General features: G+C 53.2%; 1 protein-coding gene across 8 annotated transcripts in view; it reads right to left on the bottom strand.

Annotated features, from left to right (window-relative positions):
* The window catches only part of ADGRG1 (adhesion G protein-coupled receptor G1), a 44,549-nt gene that overhangs the window by 14,271 nt on the left and 11,589 nt on the right, over positions 1-18,689 (bottom strand). For 2 of the 8 annotated variants that reach the window (XM_042231709.2, XM_042231705.2), the window contains exon 1: positions 10,308-10,429. The exons of 5 other annotated variants lie outside the window; for them this stretch is intronic. The gene's annotated coding sequence lies outside the window, so the exon portion shown is untranslated. Of the gene's footprint in view, positions 1-9,714; positions 10,044-10,307; positions 10,430-18,689 lie in introns of those variants that run through there. One more of the 8 variants, XM_042231708.2, reaches the window with a different exon arrangement.

The following is an 18,689-nucleotide window of genomic DNA, read 5'->3' as shown; positions in this document are numbered from 1 at the left end:
GGACCTCCCCCAGAGCTGCCAGGAGCGGAGTATCAGGAGGCACTGGCCGAAAGAAGACACACAGATGACCAACAGGCATGTGAAAAGATGCTCCGCATTGCTAATTACTAGAGAAATGAAAGTCAAAACTACAATGAGGTGTCTCACACAGATCAGAATGGCCATCATTAAAAAGCCTACAAATAGCAAATCCTGGGCAAGGTGTGAAGAAAAGGGAACCCTCCTACACTGTTGGTGGCAATGTAAACTGGTGCAGCCACTGTGGAGAACAGTGTGGAGGTTCCTCAGAAAATTAAAAACAGAGTTGTCATATAATCCAGCAATCCCACTCCTGGGCATATGCCTGGACAAAACTATAATTCAAAAAGATATATGCACCCCTAGGTTCATAGCAGCACCATTCACAATAGCCAAAACGTGGAAACAACCTATTCTTCCATCAGCAGAAGAATGAGTAAAGATGTGGTACATACATGCAGTGAAATCCTACTTGGCTGTAAGAAAGAATGAAATCATGCTCCCTGCAGCAACATGAACGGAATAAAGATGATCATACCAAGCGGAGCAAGTCACAGAAAGTCCAGGACAGTATGACATCAGTTATACGTGAGATCTACACTATGACACCAGTGAATACATCTACAAGGCAAAACCAGACTCACAGACATAGAGAACAGACACCAGTGAACACATCTACAAGCAAAAGCAGACTCACAGACATAGAGAACAGACTTGTGATTGCCCAGAGTAGGGGGGTGGGGGAGGGATAGACGGGGAGCTTGGGGTGAGCTGATATAAACTATTACATACAGAATGCATGAAAAGCAAGGTCCCACTGTATAGCACAGGGAACTATATTCAATATCCTGTGATCAACCATAATGGAAAAGAATATGAAAAGAATATATAAGTACTGTATAACGGAATCACTTTGCTATAAGAAGAAATTAACACAATGTTGTAAATCAACTATTCTTCAATAAAATAAATTTTAAAATTAAAAAAAAAAAAAAGGCAGTGACTGAGTTCAGGTCCCAGCTCCACCTCTGGCTTGCTGCATAACCCTGTGTAAGTCAGGGAAAACAGGACTAATAATCGTACCTCCCTTCCAAACCCAGCAGTGATGGGGTAATCAGGGTAGCATCACTAGGAACCACCCCACCCTGCCCCCTCCGGGCCTTCAGAAGGCAAGGAAAAGGACGTTCTCAGGGCTCTCCTCCAAGAACCTCACCATAATGACCCCTAAGACCCAGTTCAGAGGACACCTTCTTCAGGAAGTCTTCCTCAACCCCCTCTACAGTCGGTCCTCGACTCCTTTGGTTCCCGCCTCCAGCCAGGGTCTCCTGTTACCAGCTCTGGAAGGTACAGGACAGTGCACCCCTCCTCCACAGGGAGCTCCTGATCCATCTCTGCACAGGCCCGTGTTCACAGAGGTTACTGGGCAGCCGGGCCGCAGGGGTATTGGAGTGAAGGATCAGTGCGGTCACAGCGCCCTCTACAGGGGCTGGAGGAGAGAGGCACTTCCTGGTATGGCCACCAGGGGGAGCTCCCAAGGCAGCTGGAAAGGCAAAGGGACGTCCCAGTTTGGCAGGGAGAAACAGTATGGTCCAAGCTGGGGAGGATCCAGGTCCCCTCAGCCCTCTCCTGGTGTAGAATGGGTCACTCCCCCAGCCTCTGTTAGCTGAGTACCCACTATCTGCCAGCCTGTGTTGACCCAGCCTCCTCACCCCTACATCTATGCTAATCCTCATTCCAACCCTGTGAAATAGGCCCTAGCATTTGACCCATTTCACAGATAGGGAACCTGAGATCCAAGGAATTAAATGGCTTGCCCATTTAATTTTTCCAGAGGCCAAGGGCTTTCCTGCCTGATCAGGACTGTAGTGCCTGGCAGGGAACCTCCGTTCCTGGTACTCACAGAGAGATGCTGGGTGGCTTGGCCCACCCCATGGCCATCTGGCCCAGTGACTGAGCTGGGTGCAGTCATGAACAGACACCCTCATCCTGTGGGGAGCTGCATATGTCTGTGGTGACAGATGCAGTCATCTGCTATAAGCCAGACAAAAGGAAGCCTGGCATCCATGGGGCATGTGAGGACTTTGATTTGGGGGAACGCAGGAGGGCTTCCAGGAGGAAGTGACTTTTGGATGGATTATTTGAGGGCAGCATTAAATGAAGGGGTGGCCCAGACAGGAATTCACTGAACAGACCTGGCCCCCTCAAGCCAGTCTCCAGTATCCCAACATATGTAACGGAACCCTAATTTCTTGGGTCTGGTCAGTCTAATCGTTGGTCAGCTGGGTTCCTCACCCTGCCCTGGTGACATCGCAAGACCCCAGAGAAGGAAGTGGAAGTCTTTGGGGGAATGGCTGCTATTTCCTAAATTGTGATTTTTAAGGTTTCACTCTGCATCCTCTCTGAGCATTTTGGTTCCTTTTGGGTTTTGGTGTTTTTGTTTTTTATTTTTAGGGGGAGTGAAGGATTTACTACTTGAAGTAAAGAGAACACCGAGGATCTTTCTAAAGCAGTGTCTCCCATTTGGACTCCTTTTGAAACTGTCGCTCTAGAACAGTGGAAGGAAACCCAGCATCTGGGGACAGAAGTATGCCTCTGCTGGACCCCTTCTCTTTCCTCCTCCTTTCTGCCAGTCCCTATCACTGTCTATACCTGATCCCCAATACAAACCACATCTCCTCCAGGCAACTCCCTAACCCCTATTTGACTTTCGCTTTATACCTGTGAACTCAGAGTTCACAGATCACTTTGCAAATGTGGCCCCAGTTCTTCATTATGGCATTTGCATTCAAGGCCCAGAGAGGGCCAGTGATTTCCTGACCTTACACAGCAAGCAAGGATGGAGCTGGCTAGAATCCAAGTATCTCTCTGGCCCACTGACTTTCAAAGTGAGTTACCAAAAAAAAAAAAAAAAAAGAAGTGAATTACTACTATCAGTAAACAGTGCCTAGGACAGGGCAGAGTCATCCATTTTCATTTATCTTCCTGGGCTGATCTCTTTGAGAACAAAAAAGCAGAAAGAGGGAATGAGGTTCCCATCACCAGAGGGATACAAGTGAGGCTGCATTTGTGAAATGCCATGATTCCAACAGACAGGGGTCAATGGCATGCTCTGACATTCCTGGTCATCCCCACTCTACCCTGGCTGCTTGAACAGCCACTCCAGGGTGAACAACTCTAGCCTTATAGAGTTTCTTGGAATTTGAGGGGGAGGGACTGCCTGGTTTCCTTTAACCCATCCTTAGTAGAGTAGACTCTGGAGCCAGACTGGGTTTAAATATCAATTCCTCTACTCAATGTCCATGTGTCTCTGGACTAGTTACTCACCTTCTCTGGGCCTCACTTTTGTCATCTGTAAATAGGTATAAAAATCAAGACTATTTCAAAGGTCATTGTGAGAACTGAATGAATTGGTATCTATAGAGGATTTAGAGCAGGAATATGCACAAGGCAGGTGCCATAGGTGTTGGCTCAGTACCTCTGTATCCTTCCTGACCAGCTCACGCCTGCCCCTCACCCAGCCCCCTGGGCCCGTCACAGGTCCCTACTCCTACATCTTCCCTCTCACCCTCCACGTCACCCCCTCGTGGGCCCCAGCTCAACTTCCAAAGCACCTCAACAGGAAATTCTTCGAGCATGAAATTTCCTTTCTGGGAAGACTGAAACCCCACCCAGAAAACTTCCCACCTCACAGCACGGACATGAGCCGGTCCCCAGAAGCCTCTGAGGGAAAGGAGGGCTGGACGGGGGCACCATCTACACTCTCATGAGATCCTCAGAGCCACCCTGTGAGGCCGGTCCTGCTGTTTTGCCATTTTACAGATCAGAAAACTGAGACTAGGGCAGTGGATGTTGTAAGCTTCCCCACCGGTGGAGCTAAGACACGGACCTCAGTGTCATTCTAGAGAACTCCTTGGAGAGCTGGAGCCAATAGTTTCTAGAGATTCTTGCTCCTCTGGTTTGGGGAGACCCCCAAACAAAAGGAGAGAGAAATGGTGGGTGGGTGGCAGCCAAGACCACAGGCTGTGCAGATAACTCCAGCCTGGGAGAGAGAATTTAGGGGGCCGAGTCTCCAGTAGAGGCCCCTCCCCCACCAGCCCCTTCTAGAGCAGCTGCCCTTGACCTCAGGCCTTCCGTAAACACACGCAGAGAACAAAACAATCTGGCCCAGTTTGACACAATGAGGGCCACCATCACAGAGTCCCCAAGGATCAAGGCAGAGCGGAGGGGCCAGGGCTCATCTAAGCTAAGACTCCCGGCTGCCCATCCCTCGGGCTGGCTGGGCCCAGGAGGAGATGCCCCGGCTCCAGTGCAGGCCCAGCCCTGCCCATCCTCACGGTGGGGGAGAGGGTAATGGGCAGGGGACTCATGGCTCACTTTCTCCCCTGAGGCCTGACTCACTTCCTCTGCCATCCGTTTAGAGCCACGGGTCACTGCTGGCCCAGTCCAGGCCCCTGGAAAACCCATTTCCTCAGAGGACAGAGGTGGAAGTTGAGTGGACAGGACCTTGGTGGCTCTGGGGTTAACCCTTCCCAGGCAGGCGCCTCCCCAGGAAGATGACCTAGGCCCCCAGGCATTCTCCTGCCAGTAACACACGCGTGGACCGCAGGCTTATCCATCCCCCGACTAGCCTCTCTGTCTGGATCGCTTCCCTCTTTCCATGACCCAACTCATCTTTCTAAACTCAGTGAAGACACGCCCTCCCCTTGAAGCTTTCCCTAACTGCCATCAGAATTAACTTCTGTGTTCTGATGTGGTGGGGTAGGGGGCAGTCCACAGCCTATGCTCAACCCTATATGCCCACCTTTGCCACGAGGAGTTCACATCAGAGGTGCCCAAACCCACGATGGGTCAGAAACACCCCAGGAAGTTCACTGAAATGCATTATCACAGATCCTCCACACTGACATTCAGCATCTCTGAAAATAGCACAAAAGATTTTTTTCTTCATTCAGCAAATCAGAAGTAGCGGGGAATTTTTACCCAGTAGCTGCTATGAGCTTGATGGGTTTTTTTCCCAATTTTTTTTTCCTTTTTTTTTTTTTTTTTTTTGCCAGGAGAGCAGTAACATTAGGATGAAAACACGTGCACACATACATGCAGGGTACTGTCAGGGATGCATAAACGTTTTGTGATGGAATATATGTGAGGGGCTTAGCGGTAAAGAACCCACCTGCCATGCAGAAGATGGGGCAGGAGCCTCGGGTTGGATCCCTGAGTTGGGAAGATTCCCTGGAGAAGGAAATGGCAGCCCACCCTAGTATTCTTCCCTGGGAAATCCCAGGGACAGAGGAGCTTGGTGGGCTACAGTCCGTGGGGTCACAAAAGAGCTGCACTGAGTGACTAAACAATAACGGCGTGTGAGGGGCAGAGGCTCCAGGTCTGGTGTGGGGCTTGGGAGTCCAGCCTGACCAGGCAGCCCGTTGACCAACACTCTGCGGGCATAGAACCACTGGCTTACAAGGCTGGGATGCCACCAGGAGCCCTGTCTTACAGAGTCAGAGGTGGGTGGGGCCGGCCCCAGATCACTTGGGTGGTAAATGGTTCGCTCTGGACGGGAGCCAGGGCAGCTTGCCTCCCCCGTGGTGTCTCGTCTCCACCTCAGTGGTGGTGAGGATGAATCACAGTCCTGGGTGGCTCACCTAGCATTTATCAGGGTGCCTGGGACCTTTAAGCACAGCTGGGAGCAGGGGTGTGTGTGTGGGGAGGGGGGCCCCTGCCCCAGTGGGTCTCCAGGTGTGAGCCTAGTCCTGCCCTCCTGCAGGGAGAGCCAGCAGTGGGAAGACCCAGCCCAGCTTCCCAGCTCCAGCCCTCATCTTCAGCTGCTGGTCAGGGTCGGGGGCGGTGGGGACAACAGACGGGGGACAACATGGAGATGCTGGCTCCCCCTCCCCCAGCCCTGGACAGAGGGCCTTAGGAGAAAAGGGTTTGGCCAAGGGAGGGGTGGGTGAGCATGAAGGCCTTGAGGGAAGGACACATGAGGTGTGCGTGCTCTTGTGTGCGGGTGTGTAGGGGAGCGAGGAGGGACGTTAGAGCAGAGCAGAGAGGGTGGGGTGGGGGGCTGAGAGGACCCTCCACCAGCCCTTTCCAAACTCTCATAAACGCAGTCTAACTTAGAAACACCATGTACCCGACAAACAAAGGCAGCACCCCCACCAGACCCCGGTGGGACCCCCGAGCACACCTCACTCTCAGCCGGGCCCCCAGCCCCTCAGCAGAGCCCGGGGCTCCAGGAGGCACTGCTTGCAAACATGGAGCCCGTCTCTCCCCGCCCTCAGTCACAGACTAGGAGACTGAAGCCCAAGCTAGGTGGCCACACAGAACTCCCCCCAGGAAGGGTGTTCTGGCCTGGCCAGGGAAAACAGAGTGACTTCAGGTTTCAGGAATTTTTCTACAATTAAAAAGAATAAAAATTAAGCTAGCTGCCTGCCTCCCGGAGGCCGGTGGGTGCCAAGGACTTGCCGGCTCACTGCCCAGGATGAGTCCCACGTTCTGGAGCACTGCCCCACCAGCGTGGGCCCCGCCGCCCCATGGCTTCTGTCCAGCAGGTCCCCGGGCCACGGCTCCCTCCGCGTGCCCAGACGAGCCCTGGCCCTGGGGGGAGACCGAGGAAGGGCAGGAGAGGGGCACCTGCGCAGATGAGAGGACGCCGAGTTCCCCCGAGAGCCAGTTATCCAGAGCCACCCACCCTGCTACCTGCTTTATCTGCAATTAGAGTGTTTGCTCAAGAGGCCTCAGAGGCCAGCACACCATCACGAGAGATGAGCCTGGGCTTGAGTGTTCCCTCCTCCAAACCTCTGCATACACCGGTGCTCCCCTCTGGATGCCAACCTTGTGCCATATCTGTAAAGGTCTAACTTAGAAACGCCATGTACTCGACAAACAAAGGAGGTGCCCCCACCAGACCCCAGTGGGATTCCGGACCATACACTGGCCTTCAGCCTCCACATCCTCCCCCGACTGCCCTGCACTCCAGCCTCGCAGTGCCTGGCAGAACAGCAGACGGCGAGTGGGAATAAACAGAGGTCTAGCTGGCACAGCAAAACGGAGCTGGAATCCAAGAAGGGGAGCAGGAGATGACAGTTCCCATTTAGCGATCACTCACTTGGTGCCCAAAACTGCGCAAGGCACTTTTCACAAATGGTCGTTCAATCCCACCTTAACTCTATAAAGCAAATACTATTATTGCCCCAACGTAAAAAGGAAATGGAAATCCAAAAAGCCTAAGTGATGCCCAGGGAAGTAAGTAGCCAAGCCAGGATTCAGACTTTAGTCCACCAAACCTCAAAGCCCGTGATTTCAGCCATTACGGTCACCAGAGCCCCTTCCTTCCCTTCTCTGGAACTATCTCCCTGACTTTACCATGAGGTAACTTTGCCAAACACTTCCTAAGAAGCTGTGTGTGTTTAGTCACTTAGTCATGTCTGACTCTTTGCAAGCCCATGGACTGTAGCCCATCAGGCTGCTCTGTCCGTGGGATTCTCCAGGCAAGAACACTGGAGTGGGTTGCCATTCCTTTCTCCAGAGGATCTTCCTGACCCAGGGGTCGAACCCAGGTCTCCTGTACTGCAAGCAGATTTTTCACTATGTGAGCAACAGGGAAGTTCCTCCCTAAGAAGCACTAGTTCCCAAGCTAGAGAAACACTGCAGGTCCTACTTGGCCATATGAATTGACATATCAAAGGCTCTGATAAGTCCTGCAGAAAGAAAATCCACAGAGCTTGGTTGGGCTTAGTTTCCCAGCCCAGTGTGATGGTGCGAGCTTTTTTTTTTTTTTTTTTTTGCAGAACACCTGTTACCAATGTGAAAAGAGGAGCACTCGGAAATCTTGACACCACACAGATAAGAAAACTGTCAGCATTCCCCCTCCCAGCCTCCAGCTGCCTCCCCTCCCCTCCCCTCCCCTCTGAGCTGTCCCAAAGGCCATTAACTAGCAGGAGATGGGCTACAGGAGCCATTTAGGCTGTGATGTTCCCCAGGGCGACTCATCACCATCTTTGACACTTCCAGGCCAGAGGTCCTGGGGGAACCTGGGGTAATGGCAGCCCCATCGCACCTCCCTTTGGCCGGCAGCACCAGCTCTTGGAGAAAGGGGCAGTGCCAACCGTGTTTCTGGATCGCCATTAAAGTCAATCGCAGTCACCTCAAGCAGAGACACTTAGAATGCTTAGACTGAAAGGGAATGAGGGAGGAGCAGAGAGAGAAAAAGAAAGAGAGAAAAGTGATGGGGAGGCAAGAGCTTTCAGAAGCTGAGAATCACAACCTTTTTGGAACTGAGTGAGGATGGAAAAAATCTAGAACCTCAGGGAAGGGGAGGGATTAGGAAGGTTGGGTCTGGTGCAGTTTAGGGGTGTCCTCAGACAGCAGGACCTGTCATGAGCAGTCCTGGGACAGTGGCGCCAGCCCTGCACAGCTCCATGCCCCTGGGGCAGCCTGCAACCCACATGCAGGGCTCCCCACAGCCCTCCCCACAAGGAGCAGCTGAAGCTGGGCCTCAGGGCCCTCACCAGTCAGCACCTGCCTGGGGAATGCGCACTCCCAGAGTGGGGGTGGCAGGAGTTAGACACACGTGTGTGTTAATCTCTCAGTTACATCCCACTCTTTGGAACACCACGGACTGTAGCCTGCCAGGCTCCTCTGTCCGTGGGATTTCCTAGGCAAGAATACTAGAGTGGGTTGCCATTCCCGTCTCCAGGGGATCTTCCTAACCCAGGGATTGAACCTGGGTCTCCTGCATTGCAGGCAGATTCTTTACCACCTGAGACATCAGAGAAGCCCATAGGGTCCTGAACTAGCACCACACCTACCTGGTCCTAGGACCTTTGTAGCACCCAGTCCCCTCTTTGGGCCTCAGCTTCCTCCTCTACTGAGGAGGTGACAAGATCCCTGTCCCCCCGTCTGTCTTCTTCATAGACCAGAGCCCCAGGTTGCTTCTAGGTAAGGGAAAACAGCGCTGGCTATCTCATCCTCCTGCCCAGCCTGTCTTCCCTCTCAAACCACAGACGGACCTCAGCCGTCTGGCTGCAGTTTCCCTTCTGCATCTGTGTTCCCAAACTGGCCAAGGCCAGGCATACAAGGTCAGCCCAGTTACCTCCCTGTTCATTTTTTGGGGGCTGTGTTTCAGATCTTTGGGGACTTGGCAGAACGCCCACCTTTGGAGCATAGGACCCCTTAGCATTCCCAAGGTCAGCTGCCAGCCCTCCCTTTCTTTTCTCCTCCTCCGGGTCCCAGATCCCTGGCTGAGGGGCAAACTGGACACACAGCCAGGCATCCTCCCCAACAGGAGCTGGAGGCCAGGGTGAGCCTGAGGTTCCAGCTCCCTCCAGGGAAGGCTGGTGGAGGCACAGACTAGGATCCCATCCCAGCTCACTGAGCACACAGCGCCGCCTCACCTGGTCCTCCACTACTGTTTGCATACCCCCACGGGCAGGGTGCTCACCACCTCCAGCCACACAGCTAGCATTAAATGAAGCTCTCTGAAGATGCAAGACTTGATTCTAAGCTCTCCACCCAAAGGAGCACATTTAATCCTCCCCCAAATCTGAGACAAATACCATTCTGCCCATTTAACAAATAAGGAAACAGAGGCCCTGAAGATCAGGTTGGCTGTTGGAGATCACGCGGCTTGAGGTCCAGCATCGGGGCCTGGCTCCAGAACGCAGGCTCTCGATTTTGCAGTCCGTTTCTGCTTGACATTACCTGTTAGAAAGGACTTCTCTTTGAAATTCCCAGTAAAAGATGCTTCCAGAAATGTGTTTCCTTGGGATTAGCTGAAACCCTTCCTCTGAAGAAACCCTGGTCCTGGAGGCTGTGAGGACCCCCTCCCAGCAACACACTTGCTCTCTGTCCTCCGCAGGCTCTGGACACCCACTCCCAGCTCTGGCAGAGGCTTGTCTTCGATGACAGGGGTACAGTCCGTAAACTGAAATTGAATTTTTGCTGGAGTGTGGCTGAGGGAAGGAGTGTGGGGTATGAGGCCCTTACCCGCAGCCACTTCCTCGTCACTCTGGGCTGCTGTCTGTTTCACTGACCAATTCCCCTCGGAGTCGTATCTGAACCCCTGGTGTCACTGACACCCAGCCTCAACCCCACCCTCCCCATCAGCTAAGCTTTCAGTTTAGGGAGGAAGGGTGTTTGGGGGGGTGGGAGGGAGAGGCAGAGGGAGTAGAAGACAATACAGGGGGAGAGGGATGGTGGGGAAGGTGGACAAGGAAAAGGGGAGAGATGAGAAGTGGGGGTGGGGTTTGGGGAGCGAAAGTCAGCGGGATGGAGAGAGAGGGCAAGAATCATACCTGGATTTCTCCTTCACGCCGTCAAGTGGATTATCAATACATAAAGCGCGTGAATGAGTGGGCTAAGGGCTTGCCTTGTTTGCAGGCTGCAGCCTGCTGAGGCAGTGGGTCAGCTTCTTCCCAGTCCAAGAGGCCAGAGGGGCACTTTGAAGCTGAACTACCCCAGCTCCAGCTCCCGCCCCTTCACCAGAGCCTCAAACAAAGCAGCGGGAAGATGGGCTGCAAGCCCCAGCCGACAGCCCAGGGAAAGGGGCGCAGGTGACAGCAACCCCTGGCAACCGTTGCCCTGGCAACCGTTGGCAGCTGCAGTGACTACTACGTCACCACCCAACTCCAACCCAGCACAGCGCAGTTACCCTAACTTGTCCTGTGCCCATATCCCCTTACTCAGATGCTGGCCAGGCATGGAACAGGCAGGAAGAAAGGCAGAGTTTAGTACACTAAGTTATGGGGCACACTGGGGAACACCTAAGTTCATCAACATTTACTTTAAATCTTTTTAGAACACTAGTGAGGTCTACCCTTGTGATCAAAAAATGTCTGCTATCAGCTATATTTGCCCATGAGCATGCCAGCTTGTGGCCTTGGCTTGATCCCCCTGGATACCCATCTAATCCGCACCACTGGGTTCCAAGAGAATAGAATGTGTACAAAACTTCTCTGGAAATGTCTTAAGGAGTGCCTCCTCCAGGAAGCCTTCCCAGATAGCCACAGCACACCAGGAATCTTTCTCCTGAAATAGCCCTGGAGTCAGAGGTTCCCCCTGGCTTTCCTCCAGTGCACCCTGGGGGCCAAGAGTGGGTCCTTTTTGTGCCTTAGAGTAAGTACCTGTTTGGGGAGGGACGAGAACAGAGGCAAAGCTTCTGAAAGCCTGCATATGTGCCAGGCACTCCACTGGGCATTTTGGAAATTCATTTCCACCACTCTAAAGTTTAGCCCTATTGAACCCATCTTACAGATGGAATGACAGAGGCTCAGGCACATGATGTGACCTGTTCAAGGCCATCTAACTGTTAAGAGAGGTGTATGGAATTCAAACCATGATCTCCTCTGAGGCATGAAGACATCAAGACCCAATGTCCATCTGATGCTTGACTACTCCCACCCCCATCCAATGTATATCCAGACTTTATTTGATTGCCTCCATTGACAGGGGCTCACTTCATTTCAAGAGGACACATCTCTTTGACCTCTGAAAAGTCTTTCATAGCCATTGAGTTAAAGGCAAAAGGACATCAAAGCCATGGGATGGCCTCTGTGTGCCATACAGAGCCCAGAAGAGGACCAGGGCCATGGGCGCCCCCACCAGGGCCTTCAGCTCCAGGCCAGCAGCTGATTAAGAGACAGGATGGGGCTGCTCAGAGCGCCAAGGAGCCCAGGGTTTCAGAGCCCTTCCCCAGAATAAGCAAGGAACCCCTCGGCACTCACACTCCAGGGGGCTCTGGGCTGGCTTCTGGCCGAGGCCGTGGGAAAGGCAGCAGGGGCTGGGGTCCATGGGATGCTGCGCCCCTCCATTCCCATCGCTGCCCCCCTGCACTGATGGACCAGAGCCAGGGCTATTGTCTCACTGGCGGCGCAGAGCTGTGTCCTATTCAGGCACTATTTTTGGCGCCCAGAGGAAGAGGAAAAGAAAGCAAAGAAAGGAGTTGCTGTTCTCGGTGGAACCTTCGCCCGGAAAGGATTCCAGGGCCTGCTGGGCCAGAGAAGGCTGTCACTGTGGATCAAAAGACCCTAGGCTTGAAAGGAGCTGGCGGGGGGGCTGTAGTTCAGGGGAGCCAGAGTGGGGGCCACAAATGGGGCACCCCTGGCCTTGTACACACGCTTGGTACTCACTAACTGCAGCCACATGCAGAGAAAGAGAGGCCCAGGATTCCTGGTTCCACCCAGAGTCACTAAGCACTTATAACAACAATTAAAAAAAAAAAAAAAAAAAAAAAACCTACAGTAGCACATAGCTGCCCATAACCAAGTCTCTGCCGGAAAGATTCTCACTTAACACCCACAACACTCCTGACCAGGGCGGAGGTCGGGGACAAAGTGATAAGCCTCATAAATCAGATAATTGATGCTGTGAGAGCAGCATGACCACCAAAATAACAAGCTAATGACCCCGCTCCATTTCCTCCACCTTGTGCCACCCCACCCTTCCTTGCTTACACCAACTCCAGCACACTAGCCTTCTTCCTGTCCCCAGACACACATCAGGGCCTTTGCACATGCTTTCCCCGCAGCACAGAACATGCTTTCTGGGTTCTTTCCCTGATTGGTTCCATCTCAAGACTTTTTTCTTTTGTTTTCTTTTAATACTTCTTTCTTTGACTGTGCCCAGTCTTAGCTGCGGCTTGTGGGACCTTTAGCTGTGGCATGCACACTCTTAGTTGTAGCATGTGAGATCTAGTTCACCAGCCAGGGATTGAGCCCAGGCCCCCTGCATTGGGAGCATGGAGTCTTAGCCCCTGGACTATCAGGAATTCCCCCTTCTCAAGTCTTAATCCAAGTCTCCCCTCTCCTAAAAAGCCTTCCACGTCCAGCCAACCAAAATATCCTCGCCATTCATCTCCTCTTCTATGTCACCTTATGTAATAAACTTTAAAGCACTTAACATTGTCTGAAATGACCCTGTGATTTGCTTGTCATCCATTTCTTTGTGTTTGCCCTTTCTTGTCTATCTTGTTCATCACTTGTATCTCCAGTACCTAGTGCCACAGAGCCTGGTCCACAGTAGATGCTCAATGACAGCTAGTTAATAAATGGGTGAGTGAATGAGACAGAGCTGGGAGTCTGACCAGGCCAGGTTGGCTCCAAGCCTTTTTCCAAAAGAACCAGTTCCTGATGCTTAGGGCAGGGGGATTCCAGCTCTGAGACGTCCCCGCTTCCCAGCTTCTATCTGAGTTAGAGGCACACATAGCTGCCAGGTGCTTGGCCAGAGAGAGGCTTCCAAGACTGTGCACAGACTGAGAGCGAGGACAGGACCTGAAACTTCAGCTCCCATCCAGAGCCACCTGATAAAGGCTTTTAAGAAGTCCTGTAGTGCACAATGGCAGTGGCAGACTTTATTTTTTGGGGCTCCAAAATCACTGTAGATGGTGACTGCAGCCATGAAATTAAAAGAAGCTTATTCCTTGGAAGGAAAGTTATGACCAACCTAGATAGCATATTGAAAAGCAGAGACATTACTTTGCCAACAAAGTCCATCTAGTCAAGGCTATGGTTTTTCCATTAGCCATGTATGGATGTAAGAGTTGGACTAAGAGCAAGCTGAGTGCCAAATAATTGATGCTTTTGAACTGTGGTATTGGACAAGACTCTTGAGAGTCCCTTGGACTGCAAGGAGATCCAACCAGTCCATCCTAAAGGGGATCAGTCCTGGGTGTTCATTGGAAGAACTGATATTGAAGCTGAAACTCCAATACTTTGGCCACCTGATGCGAAGAACTGACTCATTTGAAAAGATCCTGATGCTGGGAAAGACTGAAGGCGGGAGAAGAAGGGAACGACAGAGGATGAGATGGTTGGATGGCGTCACCGACTCAATGGGCATGAGTTTGAGTATGCTCCGGGAGTTGGTGATGGACAGGGAGGCCTGACGTGCTGCAGTCCATGGGGTCGCAAAGAGTTGGACACGACTGAGAGACTGAACTGAACTGAACTGTTGTGCACAAGCCTGGAAGCCCAAGGCTTTCCTAGACCAGTGGGACCACAGACATATTTTCACAGGTGCTGGATTATTTGATGTTTGAGATCCTGTCTGAACTGTGATCCAAATTAGAGTTTTCTCTCTATGCGGAGGCAGAGTGCACACAGCTACACCTTCCACCACCTGCTCCCATGGACCCAGGAGAGAGGGGCCCAGGCATGCGATTTACCAACAAAGGCGGGTTGTGCATCCACTGCCGCAAATGCCAGATCTCCCATCTGGACTCCCTGTGGGCTCCCCAGAGTGGAGCAAGGAGGGGAAATGGCATGTGCCTGTGGCCGGGGAGGATCCTGGGGTCTAGGCACCTGGAGGCAGGTGTGTCCCTAGGACCAGCCTGCAGAGACTCGTGATGGAGCTGGGGCAGACATAGGAACCAGGAGGGAGCATGAGCCCCTCGATGTGCCCCTGACCTTCTGCAATGCACGCAGCTGCCCTGAGAGGAGTAGGTATTATTAAGTTCATTTTACAACTGGGAAAACTGAGGCTCAGAGAGGAGAAGTTTCTTTCCTGGGGTCCCATGGCTGCTGAAACTGAACCTACAGGTAGTTCTATGAACCCCTTCACCCGTGATGCCCCCATTGTCCCATCCCCAGCCCTGGAACCTCCAGGACATGGAGAGGAGTTGCCAGCCACTCCAGGGAAGTGGACATGAGGCCCAAGAGGCTGCACGATGGGTCCAAAGCATTCCAGCCCAGAAACCAGACCCTCACCCATAGGCTCATGGGGTTTGCAAGCACTCCCATCCTTCCAGGTCATTAGTTACTGCAGCTCCCAACTCTGGTTCCCTAAACCCAGGTGGGGGAGCAGAGGCCAGACTCCCAGATGCACTGACGCCCACTGCAGGGTCTCCTTGGGGAGACACTGGCTGTCCTTTCCACCACAAATGGCAATGTGCACTACCCCCAGACCCGGCCCAGGCACTGGGACCCAGATATTCTCGGCTTCTAGCCAAGGAGCCGAATAATAGACTGCCTTTTGGTCTGGGTGTGTACCTAGGTGGCAGAGCCCCAGCCGGGTGTGGCAGATGTGGTCATGGACAAAGGATAAGTACAGCTTTGAGGAAACCGCACAAGGATTCCTTCCAGCCTTGCCCACTGCCTGCAGCTCTCGCCAGGTGATGCCACATGCAGGTGTGGGGGAGGGGACGTGCCACGAGGCCAGGCACACACCTACCCGGCACAGGACTACCGGATGAAGGAGAGCAAGGGGCACCTGATAATTCAGGAGTTGGGTGTCCACGCTTCCCAACTCCTCCATCAGACTTTCCTTCCTCACGCCCATCCCATTCCCCTGATGCCCTCTTGCCCTCTGTGCCTCCCATCCAGCTCACCAAGCTGTTTACACGCTAAAGAATTGATGCTTTTGAACTGTGGTGTTGGAGAAGACTCTTGAGAGTCCCTTGGATTGCAAGGAGATCCAACCAGTCCATTCTAAAAGAGATCAGTCCTGAGTGTTCATTGAAAGGACTGATGCTGAAACTCCAATACTTTGGCCACCTGATGCGAAGATTTGACTCATTTGAAAAGACCCTGATGCTGGGAATGATTGAAGGCGGGAGGAGAAGGGGATGACAGAGGATGAGATGGTTGGATGGCATTACTGACTCAATGGACATGAGTTTGACTAAGCTCCAGGAGTTGGTGATAGACAGGGAGGGAAGCCTGGCATACTGCAGTCCATGGGGTCTCAAAGAGTTGGACATGACTGAGCAACTGAACTGAACTGAACGGAGGAGCCTCTGAAGATGTAATGGATGGTTCTAATGGTGGGTGTACTGGCAAGACTATGGAGAGGGCTTTTATATGGAGGCACCACCTGCCCACAAACATCACCTGATGCTAGAATGGGCAGGGTCGGAAAAGCTCAGGACTAGAAAGAGCCGTGAAGAACCCCACATGGTATCTGAGGTCCCCCTACAACTTCCCTGTCAGACTTAAATACCAGCAGGGGCAGGGAACTCACTACCTCAGTTGGGAACATCATCTGCGGGGCCACGGGCAAAGATCCAGGTTTGGAGTCAGGAGACCTTGGCCTCCTTCCTCATCTGTGAAATGTACGGATTCAAAACTCCAAGGGCAACTGCCCCACAACTGAATGAAGGCCTTTGTAGGCGGTGGAGCTGTGCGCACCAGGGGTGGGGGGTTGGTTAGGAGGCGCCCGGGGGGGGTTGACACCCACTCAACTGGTGACAAAGCAGAGGAGCAGTGGGCAGAGGGTGCCAGGCCACGCATGACTCAGCTGCCCCCCGGGGTCACCCCTCACATTTGTCACCATTAAGGCAGGTGGGTCTGGGCAGTTGTGCCCCTGCCCTAGGGTCAGAAAACAGGATGCCAGCCACAGAGCCACACCCCTGAGGGCCAGACTCAGCCAGGGACCCCCACCCTCACTGCCCAGGGGCCAAGGGGACTCAGCTACCCCAGGAGACCAGCTCAAACCCAGGTCTCCCCTGCAGGTCTGGGACAGTGGTCAAGCCAGACAGGCCTTGGGTCTCCAGGGGCAGGAGGGACCCTCATTCTGGGACAGCTCCTCAGGCCAGCAGATCAAGAGGCCATTGGATGAGGGTGTCCGGGGTGGGGGGAGGCTCTCTGGGGCCTTTCCCAGTGATGTCATGGGAAGACAGGGCTAATGCTTGCAATAAGCTCACTGCAGCTCCCTCAGAGAAGGGCTTGGTGATGGCCCAGAAGAGTGGCAATGACACCACTAATGGTGTGCCAGGCCCTGTACCCAGTGGTTGAGATTTCTTGGCTCACTTAACCCTCTCAAGGTGCCATTGCTGTTACTTATTGTTGTTGAATCATTAAATGGTGTCCGACTCTTTAGCAACCCTCTGGACTATAGCCCACCAGGCTCCTCTGTCCATGGGATTTCCCAGGCAGGAATACTGCGGTGGGCTGCCATGCCCTTCTCCAGGGGATCTTTCCAACCCAGGGATCAAACCTGCATCTCCTGCATTGGCAGGTGGGTTATTCACCAGTGAGTCACCATGGAAGCCCCAAGGTGCCCTTACTATCCTCATTTTGAAGATGACAAAAATAGGCACAGAGAGGCTAATACACCTGTCCAAGTTCACACAGGTGGGCCAGAACGGGGCAACCTCAGAGCCACCCATCTTGTGCTGCCTCCCCCAGGGGGACAGCTGAGCTGGGCGACGGGAAAGCAAAGGTCCAGGACAGCTGGGAATGGGGGGTCTACTGTTCAAGGGCCCCTATAGACCGGGGCTGACTCAGATGATTCCCACAGGGTCTCACTTAGGGATTCAGGTACCCTTCTGCCCGTTTGATGGCCTAAGGAATGAAGCTTGGAGAAATTAAGCCACCTGCTCAAGGTCACTTTTCAAGGATGTGAACTCAGTTCTAACTGAACTACTGTGTGACCGAACCTGAAGCCCAAACTTTCAGCAGAGGTTTAGGAAAGACCCATCAAAGCTGTACACTGTGCTGAATGCATGCTTTGCAGCCATCTCCCCCCAATTCCAGCAACAACCCTGGGGGGGGCTGTCATCTCGATGCACAGGTGTGAACACTGAGGTCTGGGGAGGCTGTGACCTTAGGCAGCAGGATACGAGCCCGAAAGTCCTCTGCTCTCACCCGTGGGCCAGAGAGCTAAGGGCAGGGCTTCTGGAAGGAGGGAGGCAGAGACCCGGGGACCGGAGGGAAGTCAGAGGTGGCTCTGATCTCTTACTGCTGCTCACCTTGGAGGTAGTGTGAGTGGCCCTGAACCCAGGGAGCCAGGCTGGAGCCATTAGCTGTCTAACCGCCAGCCTTTCAGGGGACCAGAGTGGGGCTGGCTCCCGGACAGAGAGGCCCCCACCCCCAGGCCATCTCTCTCTAATGCAGAAGCCTGTCTACTGGTGCCTGGAAGCCTTGCCAGCTCCTCCAGGGCTCAGCTTTTATCTCAGCCTGCCTGAACTGCCAAGTGCACCACAAACTGCCTGAGCCTGAGCCAGCGCCAGCCCAAGAGCCCAACTCCCACCACCCTGGCCTCCCCGCCAAAACACAAGTCAGGCTGTGGTGGGGGGTGGGAGGGGGTTCCTGCTGATGCCCAGGTAGCTCTAGGTCTCTTGGGGGCTGGGAGGCAGGAAGATGGCCCCCCTCAAGCTACTACGTGTGTCTCTGGGCCTCCATGCACCCATCTGCCCAAGAGGTAGATCGCAATAGTAAAGGCTAACATGTGGGACAAGCGCTGGTGTCAGCAATTCACTGCATTAGTCCTTCAGGCTCAAAACAGCCCCTGAAGTAGATACTGTTATGTTTTATCTACTTTTTCCAGATAAGGAAAATGAGGCGCAGACACCCAAGTTCACACAAACTGAGAGGAACGAAGCTCTCCCCAGATAAGTGGCCTTGCTTTCTCCATGGGTCCTGTTGCCTTAAAAGCACATGGGCTTAACAGTGGCATGGATGGGGTTCAGGACAAGGGCACATATCCTCTGGCCCCCAGCCCGGAGTCCGGCCTGGCTAAGGAGTCCCCTTCCCATGGAGAGGGGCAGAAGAACACAGTGGATGAGAGCCCAGATTCTGGAGCCCCCAAGATAAGAGGTCACTCCTGGAGGTGCCTCCTGTGCCTCAGTGCTCTCATCTCTAAAATGGGCACACCAGGAGCTTGTAGCTTGTGGGAATAAAGGTGTGTTCAAAATGCTGAGCCTAGGCCTGGCAGAGTCCAAGGGCAGCAAGGATCCAGGACTG

Source organism: Ovis aries, chromosome 14 (genome assembly GCF_016772045.2).
Source record: "Ovis aries strain OAR_USU_Benz2616 breed Rambouillet chromosome 14, ARS-UI_Ramb_v3.0, whole genome shotgun sequence".
NCBI lineage: Eukaryota > Metazoa > Chordata > Mammalia > Artiodactyla > Bovidae > Ovis > Ovis aries.
This window is presented reverse-complemented; position numbering and strand designations above follow the sequence as displayed.